Here is a 20,758-nt window from a genome sequence, read left to right as displayed (position 1 = left end):
TTCACAATATGGAGTCTCAATTTAGTAATCAAAATGTTCAACCCCATGCCATAGTCAAAACTGCGATCTCAGAGAGGGTTCAGCTTCTTCCCTGTCCCAGCGAGGCTGGCTGCTGGTGGAAGAGGATGTGGTCTGCCTTTCATTCTTTCCCCACCTGTTCCTTCTATCCCTCATTAATCTTCCTAGCTGTAGATTCCTGACACACTTGGGTTGGAGCACAAGGAAGCAAGATGAGGTAAGAGGGGCAGAAAACTTAGCACTACACTGTTACTTTCTGGAGTCTGTAAATATTAGACTGCCTGTTCTTCCAGGTCTTTACACTGACATTTTTTCTCATGGGTCACCTGTGGATCTGTCGGAGCTCCCATCGTCCATCTTCCCTGGGGCCCTAGACAACTGGGGCCCCATTTCTATTCCTCATTCCCCAGTCCTTGGGAAGCTGGCTCTGCCTCTCACTTCTCTCTGCTGAGATCTGCATTGTGTTCACTCTAAGTCAGCCTTCTTGGATGAGATCTAAGAAAAATGCACACTGCCTCTCTCACACATGGCCCAGATCAGACTGTCTACGACTTGGACAATTTTTCCATGGTGCAGGCTGCTCAGTGTAGCCACCTACTCTACATCCCACTGTGAAGCCAGCTAGTCAGCACAGGGCTTTCACTTTAGATTTCCACAAGTGAAGCACATGCCCACTGTGTCTGTCCCCCAAACTGCATGGGGCACATGGGCCTCTCTTTAGTGCCCCTTCCAATCTATTACCCAGGCTTTGGTTGAGGGATTGATGCCCCCGCCCCCTTCCTCACAGGGAACCCACATGTTTCTAAATTGCTTTTCTTTTCTATTTCCAAATTCCTGTCCTTTCTCCCTCTAAGAGGGTGAGAATTTAAAAGCAGTGTAATGAGATTTCATCTACTTCTCTCAAAATGTGTCACGGTCTCCCATCACTTTGGGAAGAGTGATCTATTGCCTTGGTGTTTCAACATCACCTTCTAACAGAATGTCTCTCTGCATGGTGTCTTCCATCTGTCCCTCCAGAGCCAGGCTTCACCTTCCTCCACCCTATTCTCTCCCACAGGCACAGTGGCTTTATGAAGAGCACTGAGCCTCTTCTGGCTGCCGACTCCCTGTCAGTTTCAGCCAACAGAAAGCCCCAGTGGGTGTTGGGAAGGAAAAGGAAAGTGAGGGCAGCATGTTTCTTCCTACATTTCCTTTTGTTTGGGGTCATCATGAACTTGACCATTCCTTGACCAAAGGCCCTGCTACAGGGGATCCTTTCTTTTCGGCCATTTCCTCCAAGTTTTTTGAAACCTTCTCTCTTCCTTTTTCTTTCAGGCTTAAGGTGGTAACTTCCAGGATACTACCCTGTTCTTTGCAGCGTTCCTCACACTGCCTTCATTTAATATAATGGGCCAGGTGCAGTGGCTCACACTTGTAATCCCAGCACTTTGGGAGACGGGTGGATCACCTGAGGTTAGGAGTTTGAGACCAGCCTGGCCAACATGGTGAAACCCCGTCTCTACTAAAAATACAAAAATTAGCCTTGTGTGGTGGTATATGCCTATAATCCCAGCTACTCGAAAGGCCGAGGCAGGAGAATTGCTTGAAACCAGGAGGCAGAGGTTGCAGTGAGTAGAGATCATGCCACTGCACTCCAGCATGGACAACAGAGTGAGACTCTGTCTCAAAAATAAATAAATAAACAAACAAAATGGTTCACCTTATTAGACCTTCCTCAAATTGTCTTAACTAGATGGGCCATCTATTCCTGCTGGGACCCAGATGGATACTATCTTGTTAAAAATATATTACCTCGAAATGTGCAGCATAATAATATTTTTCCATCTCTTTTATACCATACTAAATATGAATTTACTTAGTTTCCTATTCCAGAGTTTGGAGCAAACATTTCTAACCTGATCATCCAAGTGCATTTTTACTCTGTAATTTCCTATTATTGTGAATTCTTGTAAATCCAAAGCAAATCATTATGAACCTTTTAAAAGTAGTTCAGAAGTTGGGTTCAGTGGGTCAGTTTGGGAGGTTGAGGCATGAGGATCACTTAAGGCTAGGAGTTCAAGACCATCCTGGACAACATAGTGAGACTCTCTATGTTGTCCAGGATGGTCCTGAACTTCCTCTCTAAATAATAAAATAAAAAATTAGCTGGGGATGGTGGCACCTGCTTGTAGTCCCAGCTACTCAGGAGGCTGAGGTGAAAGGATAACTTGAGCCCAGAAGTTCAAGGCTTCAGTGAGCTTTGATCATGTCACTGCACTCCAGCCTGGGTGCCAGAGCAAGAATCTGTCTCACAAAAACAAAAGCAAAACAAAAATAAAAGTAGTTCATAAAAGCCTTCTATACTGCTGGGGATCTTTAAACCTGCAAAGAGAATATTAAATCCCTAGAGCCCTGGTCCTATCTCAGGAGTCAAGATTTATCAGTAAGATTAGAGCTTGATTTCATCACTGTCCTTTCCCAGTGCTCACTGATAATGTGACTCTTCTAATAGGCTTAAGAAGACGTGATAGGATGGTCTTTACCTGAATAAAATCCAAGACAACGAAAACTGTGAACACGTTACAAATACTCGAGAAGCTAGGTAACAAAGACACAGTACTGTTTGGGGTTCTAATGGATTTTTTTTTTTTTTTTTTGAGAAGGAGTCTCAACTCTGCCGCCCAGGCTGGAGTGCAGTGGTGCAATAATGGCTCATTACAACCTCCACCTCCTGGGTTCAAGCGACTCTCCCGCCTTAGCCTCCTGAGTAGCTGGGACTACCGGTGCAGGCCACCACCCCCAGCTAACTTTTTGTATTTTTAGTACAGACAGAGTTTCACCATGTTAGCCAGGATGGTCTCAATCTCCTGACCTAGTGATCTGCCTGCCTCAGCCTCCCAAAGTGCTGGGATTACAGGCATGAACCAACGTGCTCAGCTTCTAAGGGATTTTAAATGACCACAGATTATTTCCAGCTTCTCCCACCTGGAGCAGGCATCTCCTTCCTCATACTTTGTCTCACTGGCCCCATGACTTCCTTTGATAGATAGAACGTGGTGTGATCTTGTGGGACTTCTGAGTCTCAACCCCCAAAGTTCTCACCTCTGACATCTTCAAAGGTTTTGCTCTCACATAAGAAGCCCAGGGTGAAAGATCACATGGGGCAAGAGATCCAGCTGCCCAGCCATTTGCTCCAGCCTTCCCACTGAGGCCCCACGCATGCAAGTGAGGCCAACCTGCATCAGCCAGTCCAGCCTTCCCAACCAAGGCCCCACCCACGCAAGTGAGGCCAACCTGCATCAGCCAGTCCAGCCTTCCCAACCGAGGCCCCACCCACGCAAGTGAGGCCACCCTGCATCTGCCAGTCCTAGCCTGTCCTAGCCCCTGACTGCTGCCACATGAGTCAGCTCAGGCAAGACCAGGAGAATCGTGAGAATACTACATTGTTTCGTTAAGTTGTGGTGTGGCTGGGCACGGTGGCTCACATTTGTAATCCCAGTACTTTGAGAGGCTGAAGTGGGAGGATCACTTGAGGTCAGAGTTTGACAGCAGCATGGGCCACATCGGGAGACCTCATTTCTATAAATAATTTTTTTTTAATTAGTTGCTACTCAGAAGGTTGAGGTGGGAAGATCGTTGGAGCCTGGGAGGTCGAGGCTGCAGTGCACCATGATCACATCACTGCACTGGAATCTGAGTGACAGAGACTCTGTCTCAACAACAACAAAAAAACATCTGGTGTTGTTTGCTGTACAGCAATAGCTAACAAAACATGGATTTTCCTATCTCTCACACCAGAACTACTAAATTGTATCCACAGCTGGCTAATTTGTCCAGGCAGTTCCAGACAACTATGGACTAGGTAATTATCAATGGTAACAATTAACTGATTCTTCTGTGACCTAACATAGAATAACAAAGTAAGAATAGGACTTTTGAGTCAGATGTCCCTGGATTGGAATGCTACTTTCTGGTTTCAGCTAGTGTATTTTCTCTCTCTGAGTCATAATCATCTGTAAAGTAGATACAATCACCTATGTTATTAGAAAGGTGTCAGAATTTTAGAAGGTAATTAATCTAAAGCACCTACTACTGTACTTGTGAATGTAGCAGGTACTCATTGAATGGGAGTTCCCTTCCTCAGTATCTGTGTATATGCATGCATCCAAAAGCTGAACCCTCAATCAACTCTCTCTAAACCAGGGGTTCAAAGTGTGATCTTGGAACCAGCAGCATCAGCATCACCAGGGAACTTATTAGAAATATCAATTCTCAGGCCCCATCCCAGACCTACTGAGTCAGAAACTGTAAGAGTGGGAGAGGGGGGCCTGGAAATCTGTGTTCTACCAAGCCCTCCAGGTGATTCTGATGCAAGCTAGACTTTAAATACAACTAGTCTTAGTTAATGGACATCAGGGTAAAAGCAAGTAACACTTGGGTATTTCTTCAGTTTGCATTTGGAAAAAATGCTTTTGGATACACTGCTACGGTGTTACTGGACTGCACCGAAAGACTCTGACATTGTTTTCTGTCTGTAAACATTTTGGGGATAGGCAGTTTCAAATAATTCCTTTATTTATTTGACACTTATAAGGGGTTTGCCCTGTACCAAGCACCATTCTAAGCATTTTGCAAATATTAACCCTTTAATCCTCAGGACAATTCTTAGAAGTAGTTACTAGTACAATGCCACTTCATAAAGAAGACACACTGAGGTTAAGTAATTGGTAGAGAATCAGAAGCTAGTATGTGTCAGAGCGAAGACTCCAACCCAAGTAGATTCCATACCCTTGCCCACTACCTCATAGACTCTGTTTCTCTCTGAGTGAGTGAGTGAGTGTGTGTGTGTGTGTATATGTGTGTGTGTGTGTGTGTGTCTCTCTCTCTCTCTCTCTTAGACAAGGTCTTGCTTTGTTGCCGAGGGTGGAGTGCTGGAGTGCAATAGCATAACCACAGCTCACTGCAGCCTTAAACTCCTGGGATCAAGTCCAGTCTCACCTCAGTCAGCCTCCAAAGTAGCTAGCACCACCATGTCTGGCTAATTAAAAAAAATTTTTTTTGGTAGAGATGGGATTTCCCTATATTGCCCAGGATGGTCTCGAACTCTTGGCCTCAAGTGATCCTTCCACCTCGGCCTCCCAAAGTGCTGGAATTATAGGCATGAGTCACAATGCCTGGCCTCAACCTCCCTTTACTATGAGCTTTGCTTTCTGTGGATGAAGGGTCAGCAATTTGCAACATTTCACAAATTCCCTGGTGGGTTAGCAACTACTCAGTATTTTACACCATTATATAATAAAGAGGTAATTGTACAAATTATACAAAATAATGTCATATATTGGGGGCTAGAGTTTATCTTTTACCTGAAGATTCAAACAGCAGAGTGGTAAAAACAGATTAATGCTCTTTCTTGAGCATCTATTTCATGCTAATCCTGAGAAATACCCAGAATAGACACAGGGAGAGAGGAGGGACCAATGTGATATTCATGGCATTTTCACAGACTGAGAAAATCCAGAGCTGGGACCAGGAAAAGGCCTTATGAATTCTTGTTTTGCACCGAGAGTGAGATTCCCTTTACAATTAGGGAGAATTAACTAAAGCTCTCCTCCCACTGGAGGCTGGGCAGCAGAGCAAAATTATAAAACAATGGAGCACATACTGATGTCTATCTCTTATTTTCTCCATTAGAAAGACCTTATAGGCCAGGCAGTGGCTCACACCTGTAATCCCAACACTTTGGGAGGTCAAGGTGGGCAGATCACCTGAGGTCAGGAGTTCAAAACGAGCCTGGCCAACATGGTGAAACCCTGTATCTACTAAAAATATATAAATTAGCCTGGTATCGGGGAGGGTGCCTGTAATCCCAGCTACTTGGGAGGCTAAGGCAGGAGAATCATGTGAACCTGGGAGACGGAGGTTGAAGTGAGCCAAGATCACACCACTTCGCTCCAGCCTGGGTGGCAAAGTGAGCAAAACTCTGTCAAAACAAAACAAAACAAAACAAAGCACTACAGCTTGTTTGTTTTGCCTTGTTTTAAATTTCTAACTTGATGAAAACTATGTGATTCTTATATTGTCTCTGTCACCAAACAAAAAGAACTGTTGACTTGGTTTCAAAGTTTCAAAAGTTATGAGGCACATTTTCTGTAACCTCATATGTCACATTGTATCATGTTAGGATGTTGTGTGGTGATATCCCAGCAAAAAGTGCCTTTTGGGTTTGCACATGTCCTTCCCATCTCTTTTCCCCACGCTGAGTCCAGTTATGTGTCTGGGGCTCCTCCCAATGGTTCCAGGGATTTTAACCTTGATCTACATTTGAAGCTCTCAGCCTATGTTCCAGCTCCTCTGATACCCAAACATTACTCTTGCTCCCCTCTCATCACCCAGCCTTCTTCATCTCCTTTACACTCTGAAATAACCTGTCAGGAAGTCCTCATCCTGCCATGCTAGCTTATTCTGGATCAACAGACAAAAACTTCAGCTCTATCGCTGATGGATTGAGTAGGAGGAATCAGGCAAGTGCTTTACTAATTAACTGGACTCCACAGTCCCCCAACCACCAATCAGCCAAAGGCAGGCAACCCAGTCTCTGTTGTCACCCTCGAAGTCCTGAATGCATGCCTGCCACAGCTTATCCTACACTGCTCTTTATTCTCCCATTTGCACTCTTTCCCATCTTCATGCAGCACGAATCTACCCACCAGGTTTCCCAGAGCTTAATCCAGAATGGACCCAAACACAAGGAGTAAGGCCATTTCACTGCCGCTCTTAACTCAACATCAATAACCATGCTCTCTCTCCTCTCCTAGTTTATATTCTTCTCTGTCCTGGAATGGTTTCCTTTTGCCACCCACCTTCTACGGGCCCCTCCCTCACAACCAACCTTGTTTACATCGCCAACTTCGCATGTCCTTTACATTTTAGTTTCAACATCATCTTCTGAAGGGAGCATTTTCTCATCTACCCCCCCTTCCCAAATCGGGCTATGTGCCTCTTTGGTACTGGTAGTGGCCCATTAGAGCCAAGTGTAATTACCAATCATTTTTAAGCTTAGGGAAGACAGAAAACATTGCATTGCAATATTTTGTCTCTATTTCAAGGACATAGTAGCTACTCAATTTTTTTTGTATTGAAGGGAGTGGGAGGGGGAGCTACAAAATGAGAAATTACTTAATTGGTACAATGTACAACATTTGGATGATGAATTAAAAGCCCTGACTTGACCATGTAACAAAACTGTACCTGTAGCCCATAAATGCATAGGTATACAACATTTTTTAAATTAAAAAATGCTTGACGACAAATGACTATGAGGGGTTTTCTGGTTTTTGTTTTTTATTTGTTTGTTTTGATACACTTTCACTCTTGTCACCCAGGCTGGAATGCAGTTGCGCCATCTTGGCTCACCGCAATCTCTCTCTCCTGGGTTCAAGTGATTCTCCTTCCTCAGCCCCCTGAGTAGCTGGGATTACAGGCATGCACCACCACTCTCAGCTAATTTTGTATTTTTAGTAGAGACAGGGTTTCTCCATGTTGGTCAGGCTGGTCTTGAACTCCCGACCTCAGGTGATCCACCTGCCTCAGCCTCCCAAAGTGCTGAGATTAAAGGTGTGAGCCACCTAGTGACAAATGACTATGTTAATGGGTGATTAAGTGGGTGGGTAAAGTGATTGCATGCATTCAAGCCCTCTTTGTCAACCCTGATGTCCCAAGGACACATTGACTGGTCTGATAGGCTGTGGCTGAGCTGGTGGTGTCAATGACTGTAGTGAGAGCTTCGTTGTTTGAACTCCACAGGCAGGAAGGTTCAAAATGACGGTTTCCCTCTTGGTTTGAGATAAAAAGCAAGCATTGGGCCGGGCGCAGTGGCTCAAGCCTGTAATCCCAGCACTTTGGGAGGCCGAGGTGGGTGGATCACAAGGTCAAGAGATCAAGACCATCCTGGTCAACATGGTGAAACCCTGTCTCTACTAAAAATACAAAAAAATTAGCTGGGCATGGTGGCACGTGCCTGTAATCCCAGCTACTCAGGAGGCTGAGGCAGAAGAATTGCCTGAACCCAAGAGGCAGAGGTTGCGGTGAGCTGAGATCGCACCATTGCCACTCCAGCCTGGGTAACAAGAGCGAAACTTCATCTAAAAAAAAAAAAAAAAAAAAAAAAAAAAGCAAGCATTGTTAAAAGCCAGAACAATGGAGAATCATCCACAGGTACGCTTGGCATACACATACGCGGAGAAACGGAAAACTAGATTTCATAATGATATCATGAAAATAATGGTAATCTAAAATGTTGAATGGCAAAATATAGGCACAAATCCTCACTGTCATGAACCACCTTTTCTAGAAGAGCCTTCTAAAGTTCATTTATAACATGAAAATAATAACAGATCTAGTTCAAAGGGTAGTCATGAGGTTCAATGAGAAAATAAAAATCAAATATAAGGTATATACACTCAATAAAGGTATGATAGACATTCAATGAGTGTTGGCTACTATTACGTCCATTTGCTAAAATTCAAATTATTCAAGGTATTGACTAGCACCATGCTATGAATACAATAAGCAGTTAAGTTATTCTTTTGAAGGACTGCAAGAAGAAAATAATGAATAAACCCCAGTTGTAGCATCTTACCTGTTTTCCTGTTTCCACCACTAGGCGACACTACTGACCTATGATAACCCACTCTTTCCAACAGGCTCAGCACAGACATCCTCAGCAATCACTGTCGATTAAACAGCAGCAAAAAAGATATCTCTCCTACACAGTAACTATCTTAAATTATTCCTTTTTTTGACTCTTGCTATTTCTCTGAGTTGCCACTGGCTATGTGGTATATATTTGGTCTTTCATTTTAGTATGTACTAAAAAAAGTCTTTGTTACTTAGGGAATCAGTTCAGTATTTATCACAGATGGGAAACTGGCACTCTAGCACAAATGTAGTCCACGGTCTCACTTTTACATAGATTTCTCTGTCACAAGGAAAGGGAACAATTTTCCTCTAGTTTCACAGCCTGCTTTTCTATGACAAGTTGATACAATGTAGTAATTAACCATTAAAATATTGCATAGGATTCACAGGAGCATTACAGACAAACTAATTTAAACCAAGGTCAGGTCTCCAAATCAGCAAAATAACTCTGAAGGGAGGGGAGAGAGAAAATAAATGAGAAGAAGCAAGGAACGGCTGCTATTAAAAGTAATGCCAGGCAGCTAAAACAGGTCTGAGCACATTCCTAAAAATGTAATTAGCCAAATCCTTCCAGAAATTAAACCATCAAAATGACATTATAGTACTTTAAAAGTGTATTTACAGAGTGAAAGAGCAGTTATCCTAGCATACCACTATGTCCTGAGGGTTTCCCTTCTCATAAAGAAAAATGGAGACAGAATTAGATGTTGTGCTACGAAGAAAGCTCAAATTGTCACATATATTTTGTAAAAAGCTACTTCTTAATTCCCTCAGCAGTGCTGAAGTTGAGAATGAATTAAATCAATAGGCTGGTTTCTGGTTTCTTTGTCCCATTATGGGATGATTAAAATGACTAGAACCAAAGTCTACCGATGACTTTTCCAAATACTAACAGTTGTTAAAAGGCCGCGGATGAATACAGAGGTGCTGAACTCTGCCAGCCTCATGTAGCTTCTCAGAAAGCCTGACATTGAGACCCCATTTCCTTCATGAGTGAAGGGCCAAGTGATCTCCTCCTGCTCAAGGATTTCAATTTCTAGACCTTTTGAAAGTCTAGAAATGTATAAATTTTATTTATATAAAGTGCAGTGATACACAAATCTATTCAAAAATGCTTTCTGACAGCATGCCCATTTCCTCAAAGGGGATTGTGAACTTAAAAGAGAGGTCTCAAATAAGGTGCCAGAAATAACCCCCATTTAAAGGAAGAGCCTTGGGCATCTTGATGACATATGGAAAGACTGTTTTACAGCTTTTTAACCTGCATTATGAAGTTACTTCAAGGCAGAAGAAGTAGCCGTGAGGATGGCGCTGTGATCCTGAAAAGGAGCAGGAGGACATACGGAAAAGGAAAAAAGCTGTGCAGAGTCTACTAAGAAAAGGAAAGACGGGAAGTGATCCAAGTGATAGGAAAATCCATGATGTTGTCCAAACGGTATTATCAGAACTCACCGGTATAGTACAGGATGGTGAAAGCTCAGGAGGAAAGTGATAATCCAGGATGCATCACTGCAGACAGCAAGCTCTGTGTCTCTGGCTGAACAGAAGAGAGTGGGGAAGACAGGGCCTTCCAGGCTGGGGCCTGAGTCCCCAGCATGCAGGATGACCAACAAAGGGAGGCTGTGGTGCCTGTGATGTTTTGTGTCCAAAAAGACAAGACTCTAAAGACTAATTACTTAATCTTATTTGTCCTTTAAACACAACCTGTTATCTTAGCTGCGGGCAGGGGGGGGTGGGGTGTCCCACTTTCTCTTAATCTGAATTAAAATGGGTGACTCTTGGGAATATGACACCATTGGCCAAAGTACATGAAGCCAGCTAAGTAAATTGTGAATCAGAAATTAAGGTTCTGCTTTATTCCTGATGGTTAAAAAAAAATCAAATTTCTTTGTTTTACATTAAAAAGAAAACTAGAGCACTTCAACTATGATGTCCCACAAAGAGTTATACTTCCACTACACATGAATGACTGGCATGCTAAAATTCCAGTGATCTCACGCTTATGCCCAAGACACACAAACTGTACACCAGCAGCCCCTATATATGCCAGACTGTGGTAGGCAAAGAACAGAAGGATTTATAGAAGAGAATGTGACCAGAAGCGATGCTCTCTTGATGGCCACCTTCAACTCCATCCCTCCCTAGATATGCATGTGTCTCTGCACATCAAGAACTGGAGTCTAATTCTCAGTGCTGTGCCGGAGCTGACATGCAACTGTTGGCAAGAGCTGACTGTTAAATTTTTAGGCAATTTGCAAACCCGTTATTTACAAGCTAAACACAGTCATCATAAAAATTAAATTATATAATCTATGTTAAGTAAATTAGATTAAAAACCAAAATAATACATTCTCAAAACTCATCCCTTCCTAATGATGCCATTACATCTACTGTTACCAATGTTCTTGGGGCGATTTACATATAGTAGAAAGGCTATATAATGATATGCTTCTGGCTCACTGTAACCTCTGCCTCCCAGGTTCAAGCAATTCTCCTGCCTCTGCCTCCCAAGTAGCTGGGAATACAGGCACCTCCCACCACGCCTGGCTAAATTTTCATATTTTTAGTAGAGACAGCATTTCTCCACATTGGCCAGACTGGTCTCAAATTCCTGACCTCAGGTGATCCACCCTCCTCGGCCTTCCAAAGTGCTGGGATTACAGGCATGAGCCACTGTGCCTGGCCACATATTGTATCTATCCTTTGTATCAGTAATATGTATTAGTGGGTTTTATTTGAGAACCTGTGGTTAAACACTTACTACCACACCACTGCTGATTCCCCTTATAATCAAGCTGGGCTGCTCTTAAGGACTCACATGAATAACAGAATATGCTGGTAGTGATACTCCGAGACACCTGAGGTTAGGTCACAAGAAGAATTGCAACTTCCACCTAAATCTCTCAGAAAACTTGTGGCACTCTCCTGTAGCACTCTTTCTCAGAACCTAAGTGCTATGCTCCGAGGAGCCCAAGCCAGGTGACAAGTACCAATTGAGTTCCCAATTGACTACCATCTGAACACAACTGCAGGAGAGACTCTGAGCAAGAACTCTTCAGTCAAGCCCCCTAAAACCCCATCAAACTAGGAGAGAGAATGATAGGTTGTTTTAAGCCTGTAGGTTTTGGGGTGACTTGCTATACAGCAATACATAATTGAAACACCATTTTATTATGGGGAAGAGACAGTGATGGGGTAAGCTAATTGGGTCCATTGCACCAAGATCCCAAGGTTGGGGTATTGTAGTCCTGGTTAGTTCCCTGCCCGTAATGCAAAAACACACATGCAGGCATGCTGGAGGTGGGGACTTAATGAAAAGGGGGAGTGGTTATAATACATATTCACATTTGCATGTAACTCTGAATCACGTAACACCTCTCTCTACATGCATCAAAGAAAACACCATCTAATGAAACACTAACTCTTCTTTATTCACTGAGTCACTAACCAGTCAACCACGTTTGGGCTTCCTAGAATAGCATGCATCTCCTCCCATAGTTCTCTTCTCTTCTACATGAAACCATAGCTATATTTGTGGCTAGTGTCATTAAAGTTCCCTGTAGCCTGTTGATGAAGTCATATCCTCATTGTTTCTTGTTTCACTGTTTCATTCCTATTTCACAGTTGCCAAGGAGGGTCAGTGGGGATTTCTGGGCCTGAAGAAAGCTGATATCTGGGGAGGATCTATGTTTCACATACCCACCCCACCCTGATCTCCTTTACCTGCTCTGTGTGAATGCATTTTTATCAGAGTGTTTCAGGGGAGGAGAAAGATCCAGAGCACTTCCTAATGTCAAAGAAAGCACGAATGCAGAATGCGTAACCTCATGATCTCTAAACCTTGGATCCCTGCTTGTCTGAGTCCATAAGGCTGCAATAACAAAACACCTTAGACTGCGTAACTTATAAGTATTAGACACATTTCTCATAGTTCTAGAGGCTGGGAAATCCAAGATCAAGGAGCCAGTGGAACTGGTGTCTGATGAGAGCCTGTCTGTCCCTCTTAAGTGGCACCTTCTCACTGCGTCTTCACATGGCAAAAGGGACAAACATGTGCCCTCAAGCCCTTTTATAAAGGCACTCAAACCATTCACGAGGGCAGAACACTAATGACCTAATCACCTCCGTAGGGCCCTACCACTTAGTACAAATTAATTGGGGATTAAATTTCAATATATAAATTTTGGAGGGGCACAAATATTCACATCATAACAGTGCTTATATAATCCCTGTTACAAAATCATAGCTAGAAAAAGTACTCAGGCATTTTGCACCACTTAGGGACATAATGTTTATTTACAGAGAATCATAACTAGATAGACCAAGTTTTGTGATTCATTTCAGTCCATTTGAAATTGACCAACAGGTAAAACAGAAAAAAATTGTCAACAGAAACATCAAATTATCTCCAACTTGAGTTTGGCTGGAGATACAAACTAAGAATTCTGCCAGGTGCAGTGGCTCACGCCTATAATCCCAGCACTTTGGGAGGTTGAAACAGGTGGATCACCTGAGTTCAAGAGTTTGAGACCAGCCTGGCCAACATGATGAAACCCCATTTTACTAAAATTATAAAAGATTAGCCAGGCATGGTGGTGGGCACCTGTAATTCCAGCTACTTGGAAGGATGACGGAGAAACACTTAAACCTGAGAGGCAGAGGTTGCAGTGAGCCGAGATCACACCACAGCACTCTAGCCTGGGCAACAAGAATGAAACTCCAGCTTGAAAAAAAATTCTATTGTAAGGCATTTCTAGGTAAAGAGATTTTGCAGACTATTTTTTGACATCTTCAGAAGTCACTACTACATATAAACTGTAAACATTCTAAATATTAACAGTTCACCCACTTAGTACAATTTTCCAAAGACAAAGTGCTACTGCTGCTGATATGATAAACTATTTTTTACATAGGGATTTTTAATTCTTTCATCTCATCACCAAGAACCACTCATAGCTCAATAGGAACAAAAGTCCACTTTTCTGGATCCGTGTTTCACTCCTTCATCCTGCCAGTGTCCTCAAGAAGCTAGGAATTGTCAGTTCTAAATTAGTTTCAAATCGTAATTCACACTTCAAATGCCTCACGCCGACTGTTAAATCCACACAATCAGTTACCTAACTGTATTTGTCATTTGCTTTACAGGCTTTTGGACTTTTCAACCAAGTATGAACTGAGAACTCCTAATACAGCAGTTACTTGGGGTTTGATTGTTTGAAGTTAACTATAGTGCTCAAAACTATAGTGCTGTTTTCAACAAAAAAACTCTACCATTAAAAATTTTCCATAACTGACTAAGATGCTCTGTATTTTGAACACAAATTTGAAAAAGTTAAATCACAGCAAGGAAAACCAGAACATCCACATCCTTGAATTCTGGAGACAGTCTGAGAAAAAAAACAGACTTTTTCCTTCCTATACGATCTGTCCTATCCAATCCCTGGTTCCATAATCCTTTTTCCTATTACTTTTATCTACTTGGCTCATCATGCCAAGTCTTCTCTACATCAGGCGCCAATAATTAGCTTCACTATGAGCACCTAGAACTTGGATAATGTTTATAGTTCAAAAATTAAAATGATTTTTTCAGGAAGCAAAGATGTGAAGACTAAGAGGAAGGAAGTTCGGTACAAAGAGTAGGGAAAGGAGTGCTAGCCAAGGACTGTTTAAAGTCTAGGCTGTCTGACACCCTGAGTTTGTGGCAATGACTGATAGCCGATGACGTCCTAGTGAACCCGAGTGGGCTCAAATTCTAATTAGTCTTGCAAGCTTGTGCTATGTTCCAAGCTATAGACACAGGGCTAGAACAGGACTGCCCTGGAATTTTGGTGCTGGCTCTACAGATTAGCAAAATGATTTAACCTCTCTAGATTTCGGTGTTCTTACCTCTAAGACAGAGATTGTGACAGACACTGGCTAATTATTTTCCAAACTGTTTCCTTTTTGTGGGCACATCTATTAGACTACATTTTTCAGCCTCCCTCCAGTTAGATGTGCCCATGTGACTGAGCCAATGAAATGAGAGCAGAAGTGAGGAGTGTCACATCCAGACCAGATCCATAAAAAACTCCACCTGTGGCCCTCCAAGCTCTTCTCCCTGTTGGCAGACAAAATGGAGATGTCCTGCTGGGCAACCCTGGAAGTCACATGTTGAAGAAGGTCTCTGAATCACCCCGGCCACCTGACTGGGAACACCAAATAGGACTGTTACATAAGTAAAAAAATAAACAATTTCTGGGTTGAGTCACTGAGACTTGTGGTTTATCTGTTCCAGCTGCTGGAGCTACCTTCACCAATACAGGGGTGATCATAATACGTCTTACGGGGATGATTAAGTGAGATAATGCTTGCTCAACTGTCAGGTACACAGTAAGCACTCGCCGTCAACTGTCAACTCTTATTATTGTAGCAAGGAAGAGTATACAGAACTGAACCCAGAAAGAAATGGAAGCACTCAGGATTTAGAACCTGGAGGACAGTTTTCACATATTTCTATTAGTTGGGCAAAATGGCTTTGAAAAGTCATCTTTTCAAAATATTTCAGTATGTGAATCATATGCTCATCAATATGCTAATGATTTACTAATGATTTGCTGACCAATATGCTAATCGACATGCTATGGTTACCATAGCATGTCGATTAGCATATTGAAATATTTTGAAAAAGGTGGACTGGTTCAAGACCAGTTCAAAGATAACATATGCTCCCCCAAGAAAGGCTATGTGCTCTTTCACAAAATAAGGTAGTTAAATACAGGTACTTTCCTCTTGGTCTCAAAAAAACTCCAAGCTTAATGAGAAATCATATTGTGTGCCTAAAACTGGTAAACCAGATTGTGGACTGGTGTGCTGAGTCTTAAATCCTTGGTTATAGTGGGTCACGTATGCTTCACTGTGGCCTGAGTAAACATCCCCTTTTGTCAGGGAGGACTTTAGCAGTGATCTTGGGAATTCATTCTGGTCTGTGCTCTGAATGCTAAGTGAAAACATTGGTATTTTACCCTAGGCAGCACTCCAAGGTGCACCATGGCTACTAATCTCTGTGCAGGGCAGGATGAGTCAGCGGCCTCAGAGTCACTTTAAAGAATGCATCCCAGGCTTCAAACACTAAAGCAGCTGGTTATGAGAAGGCCCAGAGCACAGCAGAACAGACCGGAATCAAAGAAAGAAAACAGTCCTGAACAATTCTCTCAGACTCCAGCTCTGAAGAAACGAGACAAAATGCCACAGCTGAAAGTCCTCACCATTGCTCATTTAAAGGAAATTGAAATGAAATAAAAATGTGGGAGCAACAGATGAAATATGCTTCCCAGGCAGCAGGTTCATACAGGCAATCTTAAAATAATAAGTTTTATTCTTTTAACCTGTCTGAAAAATTACTACTTTCACAATAGTATACATTAGGGGTTGAATTTTGGCCCACAAAAAGTTTTATGTTGAAGTCCTAACTCTTGGCAGCTCAAGATGTGACCTTATTTGCAAATAGGGTTGTTGTAGACATAGTACACTAAGGTTAGGCCAGGTGTGGTGGCTCACGCCTGTAATCCCAGCACTTTGAGAGGCCGGGTTGGGTTGATCGCTTGAGCCCAGGAGTTTGAGACCAGCCTTGGGCAATATGGCAAACCCCATCTTTACAAAAAATGCAAACATTAGCCAGGTGTGGTGATGCACACTTGTAGTCCCAGCTACCCAGGAGGATCAGGTGGGAGGATCCCTTGAGGCTAGGAGGTGGAGGCTACAATAAGCCTTGACCATGCCACCACACTACAGCCTGGGCAACAGGGCAAGACTCCGTCTCAAAAAATAAATACAGAGACAATCAAAGATGAGATTATTAGATGGGTCCTAATCTATTATGCATCCTTATGAAAAAGGGAAATTTGAAGACAGAGACATGCATAGAGGGAAGGTGATGTGAAGATGAAGGCAGAGATCCAGATGATGCTTCTATGTACCAAAACACCAATGATTACCAGCAAACCATCAGAAGCTAGGGGACAGGCACTGAGCAGATTCTCTCCCACAGCCCTAGAGAGGAACTTATCCTACCAACACCTTGATCTTGGACTTCTTGCCTCTAGAGCTATGAGACAATAAATTTCTATTGTTTCAGTCACCTGATTTGTGGTCCTTTGTTATGCGAGCCCTAGCACACTGATAGAGCACATACACAAGAATAAATCATACTGCAATTGATCATAATAAAAACTGATCAAGTCAGGGCATGGTTATTATCCTTCCTGACTAAAGATGCTAATAATGACTAACAGCCTTTTGGTATATGCTTAAAGAAGGTGTAATAACATTTGGGGTTAGCAAGGGAACCATTTATGTATTGCCGTGAGCAACCTTGCTTCAGTGGCACTTCATTAGAATGAAAAAATGTTTCTTCCCCTTAACATTTTAATCTATTGCTTTACTAGGGAGTAAACTAGGCCCAAGAAGTATAATCATTACCAGTTCTGCTGACAAGGGAGTAAAGGCAAAGTTTGCTCTTTGATACCCATAAATTCTCTTCTGATGATCAAATCAACAAGCAACAGAAGGGCCTCAAAGGATCAGGTGTAACAAGAATCAACAAAGTGAATTCCAATATGTCACGTGCATTATCCCACAATATGCATGCTACTTTCAGACTTGGAATGGCTCGGAGGCCATGTGAAACGAGACTGCAGTTATCTTTTCAAACAGTCCTCTCTGTAAGAAGGGCTGCCCCTCTGGTGATGCGTCTGATAAGGCCATTTCTACCCACTGACCCTCAAAATCTCATCCATTCTGACTTCCTATACTGAGCAAAGCATTGAAGCTCTGTATGACTGTAATTAATTGCTTTTTATGTATTTCATTCAGTAACTTATATAACCTTGATTAGGTTACAATGAACATTTGTGAGATAACTACAATAAAAATGAGAGTCAAAGGGTTTAGAAGCTTTCATCTTATCAGAGTGCCAGAGAACCTGTCTATCAAAGGCAGTGGTCTTTACTTCCCAAACTCAATGGTTCCCTCTGAAGAGCATGTGTGTAAGCTACAGGGAGACAAATCTTTCTAATTTTCTGAATATTTCCACCCAAGAAAATTAACTGGGTCATCAGTCAAATAAAGGTTGTGACTTATACAACAGTGGAATCACACACTGCAGAAAACCATCGAAAATGCAAGGAATCTTCATTCCCGTATGCCTGACATGCTGCAGACCCTACAGTTGATTTCTTCCACTGACAATAGCTAGCTAACTACTTTGCAAAGCCTCCCACTCCATTTTTGGAGAGCAGGATAAGCATACTATCTATAAATATGTGGGCCCTTTTTTATCTGCCTGATGTCATCCTTCAGCCACAGTTATCTGGAAGAAACTGGCTGGGAAAGGAAAAAGTAGGCTGCCTTGGATGCCTAGCTAAGTGGCTTTACTTTCCTAGTTGATTTCTTTCAATCCAAAAGGAAAAAAAAAATCAGATAGCAAAGGGACAAACTGCAAACACCAATAAGTATCAACTAAATATTTGCATTTACTAAGCATCTACTATGTGCCCATCACTGTGACAGAAAAGTGAAGAGAGATAGAAGTCAGGGTCGGGTGTGGTGGCTCACGCCTGTAATCCCAGCACTTTGGGAGGCCGAGGCAGGTGGATCACGAGGTCAAGAGATTGAGACCATCCTGGTCAACATGGTGAAACTCCGTCTCTACTAAAAATAAAAAAATTAGCTGGGCATGGTGGCACATGCCTGTAATCCCAGCTACTCAGGAGGCTGAGGCAGGAGAATTGCCTGAACCCAGGAGGCGGAAGTTGCGGTGAGCCAAAATCGCGCCATTGGACTCCAGCCTGGGTAACAAGAGCAAAACTCCGTCTAAAAAAAAAAAAGAAGAAGTCAAAGATACCATCAGTACCCTCAATTAATTTAAAATTGAGCACGACTAAATATATTAAACAAGTTCAAAATCAATGGAAGATATGATGTAGAGAGTGAAGTCTTAACTGGTCACCTAAACTACATTTAGTAAGAGTTCAGAGGGTGGTAATAAAAAATGGTGAATTTGTAAGTGTCATCATGACGTACCTTGGTTGACTATGCTTTGGAGGATGAGCAAGATTTGGAAAGTCATAGGAACTAAGAAGGTTTCTTTGAGAATAAACCTAAATTCAAAGAGCAATTATACAACTGTTCCAAAACCCACAAAATAAGATTGTGAGGATTCTGTCATTATTTTTTTTTAAGTGAGGTAAATGGGATTGAGAAAGGAATGCTGAAGTATAATCAAATATTAGTAGGGACTGGGAAAATATCACTGCATCACAGAGCAATCTACAGAGAAAATTAAACTCTGACATTAACTTGGGAATTTTTCCAGCAGACAGATTGGATAACTGATTTGCATTTTTTTCTTTCAAGGAAGATACAGGATGTTACTAAGAAGTTTTTTTTCTACTTCTCAGTCATCTTTAATATCTCCATTATGCAAAAGTGAAAAGTTCTCATTCAGCCGATAGGAGTTTAAACTGTATACCCTTCTTTATTATATATAAATGTCCTTCTCCTTTCCTCCCAGATCACATAACATTTCCAGAGATGTACTTAACCACCTGATTAATTACTGGACCTCTGTAAACTGCTTTCAAGATTAAGATAATTATTTTATCACTTATTCTGCTTGATAGGCATTTACAGTTTAACACATCTGACAATGCCATTTGCATACCCCTATAATATAAATGGAGGTACAATAAAGCTATGGTAACTCTATAATATTAATAGCCTTAAAATAATTTGCTAACCATAGACAGTTCCCTAAGCAATTACAAGATGTTCTATGTTAATTTAGGAAGGAATTCCAAACAAGGCATTTAAAATCTAATAAGATGCCATTAAATGAAGGAAGACAGAAGAGGGGGGTGAAGAGAAAGAAAACCCTAAGGCTTGAACTAGTAGAAATGATTCTCAGAGCTACTGACCCTTGCAAGAACCACGTTTAACTTGGGTTTTTAGGCACAAGGCAGAGTTCTAATTGATGGTGATTATATAGTTACCACATCACAAATTGAATATATTTCTTGAATTGATTCACATCAGTATCTAATCATATGGAGCATTTATCAGTCTGAAAGTCCATAGAAACTGTTGAGTCAATTTATCAAGCACAAACAATGAGAACATGTTCTGTAAACTGTGAGATGCCACAAAAGTCACAGTCTGCCTCTTAGTTTTCATACAGATCTATAAGCTAAATTACAATGTTTATCAACTAAAAATAAATTGGACAAAAAGATCACAGAAAAAAAAAGCACCTGCTTGCTCTTGGGTTTTCAGAGGATGTAGACACCAATACGAGTGCCTGCTATTCTGGAGAAATATACACATTGATATAGTCACCATCACTATGAGAAAAAAAAATAATAAACTGAGTGCAGTGGCTCACACGAGTAATCCCGGCACTTTGGGAGGCTGAGGCGGATCATTTGAGGCCAGGAGTTCAAGACCAGCTTGACTAACACGTTTCTACTAAAATACAAAAATTAGCTAGGCATATTGGCTGGTGCCTGTAATCCCAGCTACTCAGGGGGCTGAAGCAGGAGAATTGCTTGAACCCAGGAGGCGGAGGTTGCAGTGAGCTGAGGTGATGCTACTGCACTCCAGCTTGGACGACGGAGCAAGACTCCATCTCAAAAAGAATTAAAAAAAAAAATAAAAACACAAAAAGAATAGCAACATACAATTCTATAAACCAAAAGACAAATTCCTATAGAGCATATTTTATCTCCATAAACTCATGAGTTAAGTACTTCAACCAAAGGTAGATAACCTGATAAAAATCAACCAAACGTAGATAACTGATAAAGACAATACAGCAGTAAAGAAATACACAGACTTCTACAAAAGCACAAATGTGCCTCTGTAAAATATAGTTCCCATTAGTTAGGTTAATTAAGATTAACATACAAGTCATTGAAAGCCCCCAAAGTAGAAAAAGATAATTCACCAAGGAAACATACAAAGACAAGAGTAGCATTCACTCTGAGTCATTCAGTTAACAGATTGGAGGGAGGTTCCTTATTAATTCTTGAGT

General features: G+C 41.8%; 1 protein-coding gene across 20 annotated transcripts in view; it reads right to left on the bottom strand.

The window, feature by feature from the left end:
* PRUNE2 (prune homolog 2 with BCH domain) overlaps positions 1 to 20,758 on the bottom strand; it is a 296,117-nt gene that overhangs the window by 191,749 nt on the left and 83,610 nt on the right. The window lies entirely within an intron of this gene.

Source organism: Callithrix jacchus, chromosome 1 (genome assembly GCF_049354715.1).
Source record: "Callithrix jacchus isolate 240 chromosome 1, calJac240_pri, whole genome shotgun sequence".
NCBI lineage: Eukaryota > Metazoa > Chordata > Mammalia > Primates > Cebidae > Callithrix > Callithrix jacchus.
Note: the sequence above shows the minus strand (reverse complement) of the source record. Positions and strands in the feature narration are given on the sequence as shown.